Consider the following 12,144-nt stretch of genomic DNA (forward strand, 5'->3'; position numbering starts at 1 on the left):
TGATAACTTATGCGAGACGTAGCTAAAACCAAAATCAGATTTGCTTTTTCACACAATCAACTTCTTTGTGTTTTTTGAAATATTTTTTTATATAACATCCAAATAATTTCAAAGACAGCTGATAAATAAGAAAACTCTATCCCCGTTTCTACTTTACTTACTTAATATAGAAACCAAATCACGTTTTCTCGAGGGAGATGAACTTGTCCGCTCTCTCTCTCTCTATCTCTTGAGTATTAGAAAAATACTAATAACAAAATAAAGAAACAGTAAAATCTCTAACGTAACATTTATGACATTAGCAGCAAAATATCTTTCAAATGTGTTATGAAGCGGTATACAAGTTAATGCTTCATTACGGACGCCATTACAAATCAAGACATGTCGACGGTTATTTTTTTTCTTCTTCTTCTTCTTCTTCTTTTTATAATTATTTTGGTTCTTATCAACTTTTCGCCATTTTTGTTGTTGTTATTGCTGCAACACTACAACATCATCAAGGTGACATTACTTTCGACCCAAGAGACAACAAGACACGGATGATCTGTCAAAGCTTCCATCACTCACCCCAAAGGCAGTTTGGACGAGGTGACATCTATCCCGGCTATTAACCTTCGATATCGTCAACAAACAGCAACAAAAAAGAGAACACAAAATTTGCATTTTTTTTTGGTCCTCCACAAAATAATCAAAAAATGAACCAAAGTGGCTGGCAACTATCAACTAATTTTCTTTGGTGTAAAAGGTATACAGTGACAAATGACACATTTTCTTTTTGTGTTCACACATGACTGAGTTTTTGTAGCAAAGTGGTCAAGACAATTATTCCTATACTCTTTTGTGTGAACACTTGAATGTTATTTAGAAAGAGATTGTTATTTCCTCCATTTTCATTCTTGACATAAAAAACAAAGGTTTTTAAGTAAAACTTTCATCCCAATGTTTATAACAATTTAAAAGAACATACTTTCAGTTTGGAGTTATTAAAATTGATACTATAATGGATTAACTTTAACGTCAAGGCCTACACCGAGGAACTGACTTCATCGTAAATTAAGCCTTAATGGAGAATTCCAGAGCTTAAATGTGTATTAAAGATAAATATAAACGTTAAAGAGGCACTGATTTTGTTTTCATGTTTTCTTTTGTTAGGATTATTAAGACCATACATTTACTTAAAGTCACCGTTTAAAAAGATAAATTTGAGCAGAATGTTGAAGTCATGATATCTCATCGTTCAAAAATAACTTAGTTAATTAAGTTACAGAGACCAGTAATGTTTCGATATATACTAGTTAGATTTTCAAAATATTCCACTTTAAAGTATGCTTAATCCCTGGATTACTCCCTTTAACAGGATAAAATTGATGATTCTGTTATGAAGGGGGGGGGGGGTCTTCATAGAAGGTATTCTAAATCAATGGAATACTCCCTTTAACAGGATAAACTTGATGATGCTGTTATCGGGAGGGGGGAGGGGGTCTTCCTTGAAGGTATTCTAAATCTCTGGAATACTCCCTTTAACAGGATAACATTGATGATGCTGTTATGGGGGGGGGGGTCTTCATTGAATATGAATGTTAATGTCCATTCCTTTTTTCTTAAATAAATTGATAATAACTCCACCAAAACATGTTATATTTAATTTCATAAAAACAACCGAGCACCTTTGGATGACATTTCAACAGCATTTGACTTTGACAAATTCATGGTCATACAATTATTGTAAACATGTCAATTTAAAGGGCTGTACTAAATCGCTACGTTTTCCAATTGAATTATTTGTTGCATCTGAATCTGAACAGCTGAAGAACTGACCTAATGACCAATGCGTTAAACTAAAAGTACTTTATACGTCCAAACACTTTAATTAATTAACTTGAGATGCTTAGAGGGTTGTTTCTCAAAAATTAGTAGTAGAATATAAAAATACACTTTTGACTGATAGAATGTGAGGTATTTTTCTTTGGTAGGTCTACAGTGTATCGAATTATAATTTTATGTCTATAATGTTCATCTTTCAAACAGCAGAAAAAAAGTTTTAAGTTACGAATAAATATTTTTGATGTTTCTTATTCATTGCACTCATTTATGAATATGGTTTATATTTATTCTGGAACAAATAAATGAAATAATACTGCCATCAGGAGGCACAGAGATATGCACTCAACATACTCACAAATAGATAAATTACATACAAACACCAAAATACCGTACAGCATATTACATAAATATATATAGGCTTTATATATAGCCTATACATATATAATGCCTATATATATAGTCTCTATATATAGTCTGCATATAGCCTATGTATAGTTTCTATACTAGCGTATATATATAGCCCATATATATAGTCTATATTTAGCCTGTGTATATAGCCTATATCTAGGATATATCTATCCATAGCCTATACATAGCCTATATATAGTCTATATATAGACAATATATAGTCTATATATAAAGCCTATATATGTATATTATGCTGTACGGTATAGTTTGATGTTTGTATGTAATGTATCTATGTGTGAGTATAGACCCATACACTATATGTTTTACATATGTACCATGCTGTACGGTATTTTGATAATATTATAGTGTATGCCTCTGCAAGTCCCTCTTTCTAGAGAACAAAACTTCAAAGGCGAGTGATCTTGATAAGAATATAAGTAAGTAGGTTGTCATATAGACACACATACAAGAAAAAAGACACACACACACACTATATAAAGCCTTTGTATATAGCCTATATATAGGCAATATATATTTATCCTACATATATATAGCCTACATATAGCATATATATAGTATATAAATAAAGCCTATATATAGTCTATATATAGACAATATATAGTCTATATATAAAGCCTATATATGTATATTATGCTGTACGGTATAGTTTGATGTTTGTATGTAATGTATCTATGTGTGAGTATAGACCCATACACTATATGTTTTACATATGTACCATGCTGTACGGTATTTTGATAATATTATAGTGTATGCCTCTGCAAGTCCCTCTTTCTAGAGAACAAAACTTCAAAGGCGAGTGATCTTGATAAGAATATAAGTAAGTAGGTTGTCATATAGACACACATACAAGAAAAAAGACACACACACACACTATATAAAGCCTTTGTATATAGCCTATATATAGGCAATATATATTTATCCTACATATATATAGCCTACATATAGCATATATATAGTATATAAATAAAGCCTATATATAGTCTATATATAAAGCCTATATATGTTTATTATGCTGTAAGTAGGTTGTCATATAGACACACACATACAAGAAAAGACACACACCCACAAAATGTGTATTAAAAGAAATATGCCAGATTGTCGGTAAATTAAATATACAATATTGCTAGTCGATAGCTTATTGCATGCATAAATGCATGTAAGTATTAAACATTGTTACGTATTTTATGGAAGAAATTTTGACAACCAATCATGTATCAAATGTGTATAATACACGATGTTTTCGTCATCTAACGAAAGATGGAATGTTGAGATGTTTAAGGCGAAAGTGTAAAAGGGGAGAATCTTTTAGTTCGATTTACATAAAAAAAAAGGTTCAGTAGTTATCATTCTGTGAATCAATCCAATTTAAACAAAATATATGTATATATAGTTTAATGTCTCCAAATAGCAGACTGTATAAATATTATTCCAATATGGTATATTACTCGTTATTAATCTGATGTTATTACTTAGATACGGCTTTTTGGGGGTTGTAATTTATCTTTGAAACATTATAATGATACTGTCTAATAAAAATTCACTTTCATTGAAGCTGGTGGGTAAATCTAATCAAAGGAATAATATTACGACCGTAGATTTATGTTCTACTCTCCTTGGAATGTCAGCAAGAATGTCATATTAAAAATTTACTATATGGAAACTAGATCAATGTCAAAAACTTTGTGTAATGAAAGTAGCATTATTGGACGTGTATATATATATATATATATATATATATATATATATATATATATATATATATATATATAAGGCAAATATATATAAAGGCATATATGTAAGGCAAATATGTAAATATGTTAAACAAAACATAACTATAGTGTTGTTCGATACAGGTGACAAACGCCTACAGTGGAATTACGATATAATAAATAGATCCGGCTTTAGGAATCACAAATGATTTTCGAGTTGGTTAGCATCATGTTTGATCTCTAGAGTAAAGCAAAATATGTCATCAAAAACAGAACTAGTATTGTTCGATACAGGTGACAAACGCCTACAGTGGAATTACGACCTTCCTTACCGGTTTCGAACCTCTGGACATACAATCAGCATACACAGCCTAGTGGTTAGGGTGTCCGAATATGCAGGAGGCACGGGTTCGAATCCCGGTGGGCTGTTCTGGATTTTCCAACTCACTGCAGTTCCAATTATACATATATATATATATATATATATATATATATATAAATATATATATATATATATATATATATATATATATATATATATATATATCTATAAATATATATATATATATATATATATATAGATATATATATATATATATATATCTATAAATATATATATATATATATATATATATATATATATATATATATATATATATACACACACATCATCACCCATAACGACTTACACAGTATTATCCGTGCATCCACGTTAACCCGCGTATCTACTGTACAAGAATTTCATTTCATTTCATTTGTCGTGTAGTCAGAAGCCAAGATTCGACAAACTCAACAGATAATAAAAATCATTTCATTACTAACAAGTTTCTCTAATTACTGTCGATCGAAGATGAAAGGAAAGATCGCTTTAGGATTTGTACCTCCCACTTGAAAGAATCGTCTTACCATATCAGTGTATGACACGTTGTAGACACTTGTGTCCTGTAATTCCTTTAAATTATTTTCCATTTTCTTACTAACCCTCGGATTTTTTTGCCTCTAGGTCATCCCTTTCTTTTAACCTTTCGCAAGTAAACAGGGAGTTGAGGTCGAGGCTCTAGAAATATGGAACTATAATAAAAAATATTGAAAAAAAAACTATCCGCTTGGGGAGTTTATTTTAAATATCAAACTAGAGAATTTTGGTAGTATAAGTTAAAAGCAAGCTTGCGAGCTATACTTCGGGTTACTTAAGACCAATTATATTGGCTAAAAACAGGGTCAGTTGCGTTCACGCTTTCGTGAGTAATTCCATCTAAAGCAAATGTGAAAGTCCAGCAGCAGTATTTTTTTCTGATAAACTAGGGGTTTATCTAAATATATTGTATTATTTTGCAATATATTTTGACAAAAAGAAAAGAAATCATTTTCTTCCAATTTGTACTAATATTAACAAGTTTCGGTGAAAAATGGGAAAAAGAAATGAAAATCAAATTAATCTAAATGAAACCAATTTAATTCCGAATTTGATGGTCTTATCAACAACACTTTTATATGATTATTATTTTTTATTTATTATAGTTGACAACAGCAATAGGCGATCAGTCGATCATCTATGACGCGTTTAGCTTGTTTTCTTTTCTCTTTGCCTAATTAGCTTTTTTGTTTTAGTTTCTTTAAGGGGAAGTGTCGTTGATGTGTCGTTCACATTTCTTGTGATGTGTGTACTTTTGGAATGAATGTTCGCCAATTAACGAGCATATTCTGAATTCCAAATAGAAGTTGGTTGGGATGATAAACTCTTAGTGAAAACACAAGAGAGAGACAACATCGGATTCATTTGCACAGTATAACGATAGCAAATATCGGTAACTTTAAGATGTCGTTTATTTTGCATCTGAAATTAGCTTTATAATTTAAGAAGTTTGAATAAAAAGGTATCGTTATTTGTCTATCGTATCTGCGTTGTATTTCGAAGAGAAAATTTGTTACGGACCTGCTGGATGTATAGGTATATGTAAAAGCGTAAAGGTTAGAGGGTATGGTGTTTAAAATAATCTTAATGGTATCGTCTTCAGAAACAGACAGAAATACACACACACAAAAAGAGAGAAGACAGACAGACCGACAGACAGACAGACAGACAGACCGACAGACAGACAGACAGACAGACAGAGAACACAAGAAACATAGATGCAGAGAAGTTTCTCAAAGTTGCACAGCATAGCCAACGAACTTGACAGTGTAGGTTGGAAAGTGGGAGAGAAAATGTTCAGTTGCATTATAATTGCAATATATCATCACTATAGACGATAAAGTAGTATCTTTTGTCCTTGTGCGCTCTGAGTTCTTCGGAAGATTTTGCTCCTTATAAGTACCAATTATTCTTCTTATTATTATTATTACCTTGATGGGGTTATGGGATGGTTGAAACATCGTATGGTTGGTTGATATGAAGTTCTTCCAGATAACGCCGATAAACGCCGAAGCATGGAGAATATATCTCGTGAGTAAGATAAACAGATATACCGAGATATATAAACAGTGCAGCCAACCATGTCTCTGATACGCTGGTTACGCCGATTATATCTATGAAGTAAAGGGTTTGTGGATCATCCTCTCACCTACATTATATATTTAGTATATAGGCAGATATACGTAAACGAAGTGAGAGGAGCTCGCAGTTGTTACTTAACACACGGTATTCATTCGGGCGAATCTATCGAGGTGCTTTCATCAGGATTTAGTATTTACCTTGTCATCAAAAGGGAGCAGACCCAGGCGAAAGCGAGTGGACGGGGGGGGGGGGGACGGAGGGATACAGCTTAGGGAACTTGGGTCAACTATTAGGTGGCCTGGGGAAATATGGCGGGGGAGGAAAATATGAGATAGAATATAATGTATTATCATTTACATGATATACCTCAACTTTCGATATAACAACAGGACCAAAAATTAACAATTGGTTAGATACATATAATTAGTAGATATTTTTGCATCTCATATTTGAATTGACGTAACCCTGACCACAACTTGTCTCTTCCTTTGTCAGATGAGACCTGGAATACTATGACATATAGTTATTACGATACAATAAAAAAAAACACATGTTCAATATAGATGTATCTTTCTGACAAAACGCAGAGAAAGAAAGAAAAATGTCGTCAAGAAGTTTCAGAGAAAATGACGACTGCCAAAAGGGAGCATCAGTTTCATTATGATCCCCAGGGGCCGACCTGGCTTCGTCACCTCTACGAGGAAGCATGACTATATAAACTTAGCATATGGGTTGCTATTAAACATGTTCAAATCACCCTCATTCCATGTATTAGTTAAGGTATATCCTAATATTGTATCCCAACAGTTGTAGCATATTCGTATATATTAATGCATAGTGATACTGAAGTAGAAAATTGGATGTGTAAACCTATACATATAGCAGCATATGGTTTGTTATTAAACATGTTGAAATCATCCCTATTCCCTGTATTAGCTAACGTATAACATACTATTGTATCCCAACAGTTTTAGCATATTCGTATATATTAATGCATAGCACTACTGAAGTCGTAAATAGGACGTGTAAACCTAAACATATAGCAGCATATGGGTTGTTATTGAACATATTCCCTGTATTAGCTAACGTATAACCTTATATTGTATCCCAACAGTTTTAGCATATTAGTATATATTATTACATAGCGATACTGAAGTCGAAAATTGGATGTTTAAACTTATACATATAGCAGCATATGGGTTGTAATTAAACATCTTCAAATCACCCCCCTCCCCCCATTCCATGTATTAGCTTACGAATAACCTTATATTGTATCCCAACAATTGTAGTATATTCGTATATATCAATGCATAGTGATACTGAAGTAGAAAATTGGATGTGTAAACTTATACATATTAGCAGCATATGGGTTGTTTTTAAACATGTTTAAATCACCCCTATTCCCTGTATTAGCTAACGTTGAACCTAATATTGTATCCCAACAGTTGTAGTATATTCGCATATGATAATGCATAGCACTATACTGAAGTCGAAAATAGGATGTGTAAACCTATACATTTCAATGTAGCAGCTTATGGGTTGCTATTAAACATGTTCAAATCCCCACATTCCATGTATTAGCTAGCGTATAACCTATAATTGTATCCCAATAATTGTAGCATATTCGTTTATGTTAATGCATAGCACTACTGAAGTCGAACATATGATGTGTAAACCTATACATAAAGCAGCATATCAGTTGTTATTAAACATGTTTAAATCAACCCTATTCCCTGTATAAGCTAAACGAATAACCTAATATTGTATCCCACAAAGCACTGCGTAGATAACAATACGATGGCTGATCAACTCTAACGAAGATTTGGTTCTGAGGTGCCGATAGTTTAACCAAATCTACCAAGTTCGAGAGTTGTGGCCCTATACGAAAAAAAAACGGGTGAAATAAAAGTGCACCCTACTCTGAGAAAGTTTTATTCGCGACTAATCTAAGTAAATATTCCAAATTCTAAACGTGGTGTCGCCCACTGTGCCCACACAGTGTTTTTTCTTCTTCCAGATGGTAGCATACTAATCGCATACAACGGTAGTAGTATATCGTTACTTGAAGAAAACAGGTGTGACGTCATATTTGCACAGTGAGGGTAAAATGCTCTGTTTTCCTTATATATATATTTTTTGCCACTTTATTGTTTTGACCTTAAAGTGGACTGGATTCCAACTTCGCTTTAGGGAATGTGAAATGATCAATACCCTAACGGTAGTATATTCGAATATATGTTAGTAAATGCATAGCTGTACTGAAGTAGAAAATTGGATGTGTAGAACCTATACAGCTTAAAGAAAACACAGTGTGTCAGTGTACATCTGTGACGTCACACCTGTTTGCTTCAAGTTCAAGGCTTTTTGGTAGAAAAATATGTCAAGTTTTAGAATATGTTCTTCCTTCACCAGCTCAAAATAAATGTTTACTTGGGGACTATCCGTATTTTAACTTTATTTCACACGTCTCTGTATATAAGGGTATATTTTATTACACTGTTTTAATTGCTTATACAATAATAGAAAAAAAGAAAACATTAAAACACTGACAAATAGTATATCATACCACCTTACACCAAACATAAATAATTGTTTCTTTATACAACCGATGCATGTTAATTAGATTTAACACCTATGTGCAGCGAAATCTAAGATAAGCAAAACCACAAATCAGCGGAGAATGATAATTGGTTAGAAGCGAAAGAGTCATTGCAGCGCCCGAGGAGGAATTCAAATCATAGGACCATCTGGAATATGTTTTTCTTTGACCAAAACGTCATCGCGGAAACGAAATGGCACGATTTGTGCACTCATTTCGACGTTGAACACCTCATGAAATGAAATTTCTCACCAAGTTTATATGTAAAGAGTCTTAAAACTGCATACATTTGGCGCTGCTTTCGATATATAGATTAATTTTTGCTTGATTGTGACTAAAACTTGCGAGATTTATACACATAATTATTGCTCACCCCGTCAAGTTACATAATATGGTGTTTGGCTGCTTCTAGTAAGCGAGTTATTTTACTGTTTAACCCAATTCCTTAAGCTTATTCTGTGTGTGTGTGTACTTGTTTTGTATTCTGGCTGAAGACTTGAACAAAAGAATTCCAAGTCCTCGGACGTCATTTCAAAAGAATCACCACGTCCTCAGAAGAATTCTTTTGTTAAGGAGTATTGTTTAGGTTTGGGTACGTGGACTTGAACAATAGAAAAAAAAACAATGGGTCCTCAGTAGTAATGCAAAAAGGTAAAAAAAAATATGTGTGTGTGTGATTTGGGAGGAATTAAACTATATTTTTTATGACTCTATAATTTACTAGCCTTACTGGTCGAACTAGTAGCACCAGATTAAAACTTAACACACAGCATAATTAAATGCACTACAAAATGGATTAAACTACGTTAACCTAACGTAAATAAGGAGTTATTTAACGATGTTTAAACGGTATCTTTCCCGCACGTTACACTGTATATGATGCCAGGGGGTTTACTTTTCCCCCTTCAGTCAGCCTTGCAATCAACACAGTGACGGGACACAATCTTCACACGACAGGACACGAGATAGAACAAGGGCACACTTTTCTCCTGATACAGCTATATCTACTCAACCAAGAGTCATATTTATAGCTCTGAGCACCCGATACGCACAGAGAACACAATAATTACTGAATATATGAAGAATTCGTACCATATGCGGTAAAAACTGGATCATGGGGATAAATGGGTCACATGTGCTATCGGGATTACAGTTAGAACGGTGGAAACACTGTAGTTCCAACAACTGTATCATGCAACGACAGCTAAACTGTAAGTTACGACTGGGCAAAGTAGTCTAAGCCTTTGCATATATACCAAATGCTTGTCGCGCCTGTTGCTCTGAGCTATAGCAGGGGCGGTACCAAATTTGAGAGGATGTGATGTCCCATGTAGTCCCCCAGACCCCTCCCCCCATAAAAAATATTTTAGACGTGAAAATGGTGCATTCTGAGACATATTAAGGCTAAACGTTATGTCCTTTAATAAGGTGTACACGCAAGGTTGTGTTAATAACTACTTTTTTTCTTTTTTTTTGGTAAATGGATTTGAAATGGATCCGCAACTAGATATTTTATGACGAGTTCCATTCTTATCAGTGGAGGTCCCAGGATTGTTAAAAGGAGGGTATTTGGCCACTAAGATCGTTGTAAGCTGACCCCCATGTAGGGATCTAGGGCATACTGATGCCCTCTTCCTTGCAATGAAATATATAATGTAAAACGTACTAAAACAGACTAATTTTTAAAAGTATAGGCTATCACATTCTTTAAATATATATTTTATGGAACGCCAAAACGTAAATAGATAAATATATCTATATATAAATAAAAATATAAATAAATATATATATATATATATATATATATATATATATATATATATATATATATATATATATATATATATATATATATATAAATATTAAAGATGGTAATACAATATTTTAAAGAAATCATCTTAGGCCATATACTGATGTGTGTTCAGAGTCTTTGAAACTTAGGGTGGAAAAAAAGGAATAACAAAACAGAAAATTAGGCAGTCTCTCCTTGTACATTATCACTGTGCATAATTAGCTCATGTTTATTCATAAATAAAACTTAAAAATTCAGAAAAAAGTTGTAAAATGGTCAATCTTTGATGGTATTTTCATGATCTCTAATGCCTATAAGAGTGATTAGGACAATGCTATTCATAGGTATCCGTAGACCTTTGACTAAGTTAAGGAATACATCACAAGGCGGGGGGGGGGGGGCGGGAAATAATCAAAACATTACGAAAAAACAAAACAAGTTATGATGAAAAACAGAAATGTAAAGATCAACGTCGAAATAAAAATTAAAAAAGAAAAATATCCCTCGAAAAGAAAACGGATTATCTAGCATGAAGACCCCCTCACAGTCCAACGCACTTCCTTGACAGAAAATCGATATAGCAGCAGGGTTGGCTTGAGGTTAAAACGCTCTTAAAGGTTTAAATGAATGTTCTACTCCGTCAAATTCAATCAATTTGAGAAATAATTCTTCTTCAACTGAAATGTCCCATCATGGAATGTGGATAATAGTCTGATACGGAGAGATGGGTGCTATCAATATGTCAGTTATATATATATTTAAATGTTAAATGCCAACAGGCGTGTGCGTGGCAAATTTAAATTTAATATTCCCAAATTACATCACTCGATCTTCGCATTTTACTTTTAATTTTTCTCTACATGTTTTCCTCATCTATTCATTTAAGCAAAGGCATTGCGTACTGGTGTAATACTACTTTAGAGCCAGCAGTAAAGACCCACCAAAAAAGTTAAAATAGTATTTTAAAGTTTTACCAATTTTTTTTATATTTTTGTATTTTTCTAGTTTTCTTCTCTTTTTTTTGCGTCACATGATAATATCGAAGAGTGTTAACGTCAGCTTGGTTGACTCTGTATGTTTAGAACAGTCCCAGAGGCGGGGATATGTTTAGACGGACTCGACAGGGATGCATTTTACGGTTTCGCGTAACAGGTATAGCTATCATAATAATGCAAAGGGTGGGCGATGATGTTTGAAAGTTAGCAAACAAACTCAGCGTAGTGAAGTGTACCCTTAATAAACAAAATACATCACTTTACGAACAACAGAAAGAGAAAGTGGTTAGAAACTTCGT

General features: G+C 33.1%; 1 long non-coding RNA gene across 1 annotated transcript in view; it reads right to left on the minus strand.

Annotated features, from left to right (window-relative positions):
* Nucleotides 1-391: 391 nt before the first annotated feature.
* The window catches only part of LOC139975922 (uncharacterized), a 47,913-nt gene continuing 36,160 nt past the window's right edge, over nt 392-12,144 (minus strand). Inside the window, exon 3 of the long non-coding RNA XR_011795957.1 lies at nt 392-612. This is a non-coding gene — a long non-coding RNA (uncharacterized lncRNA). The remainder of the gene's footprint in view (nt 613-12,144) is intronic.

The sequence above is a fragment of the Apostichopus japonicus genome, chromosome 11 (assembly GCF_037975245.1).
Source record: "Apostichopus japonicus isolate 1M-3 chromosome 11, ASM3797524v1, whole genome shotgun sequence".
NCBI lineage: Eukaryota > Metazoa > Echinodermata > Holothuroidea > Aspidochirotida > Stichopodidae > Apostichopus > Apostichopus japonicus.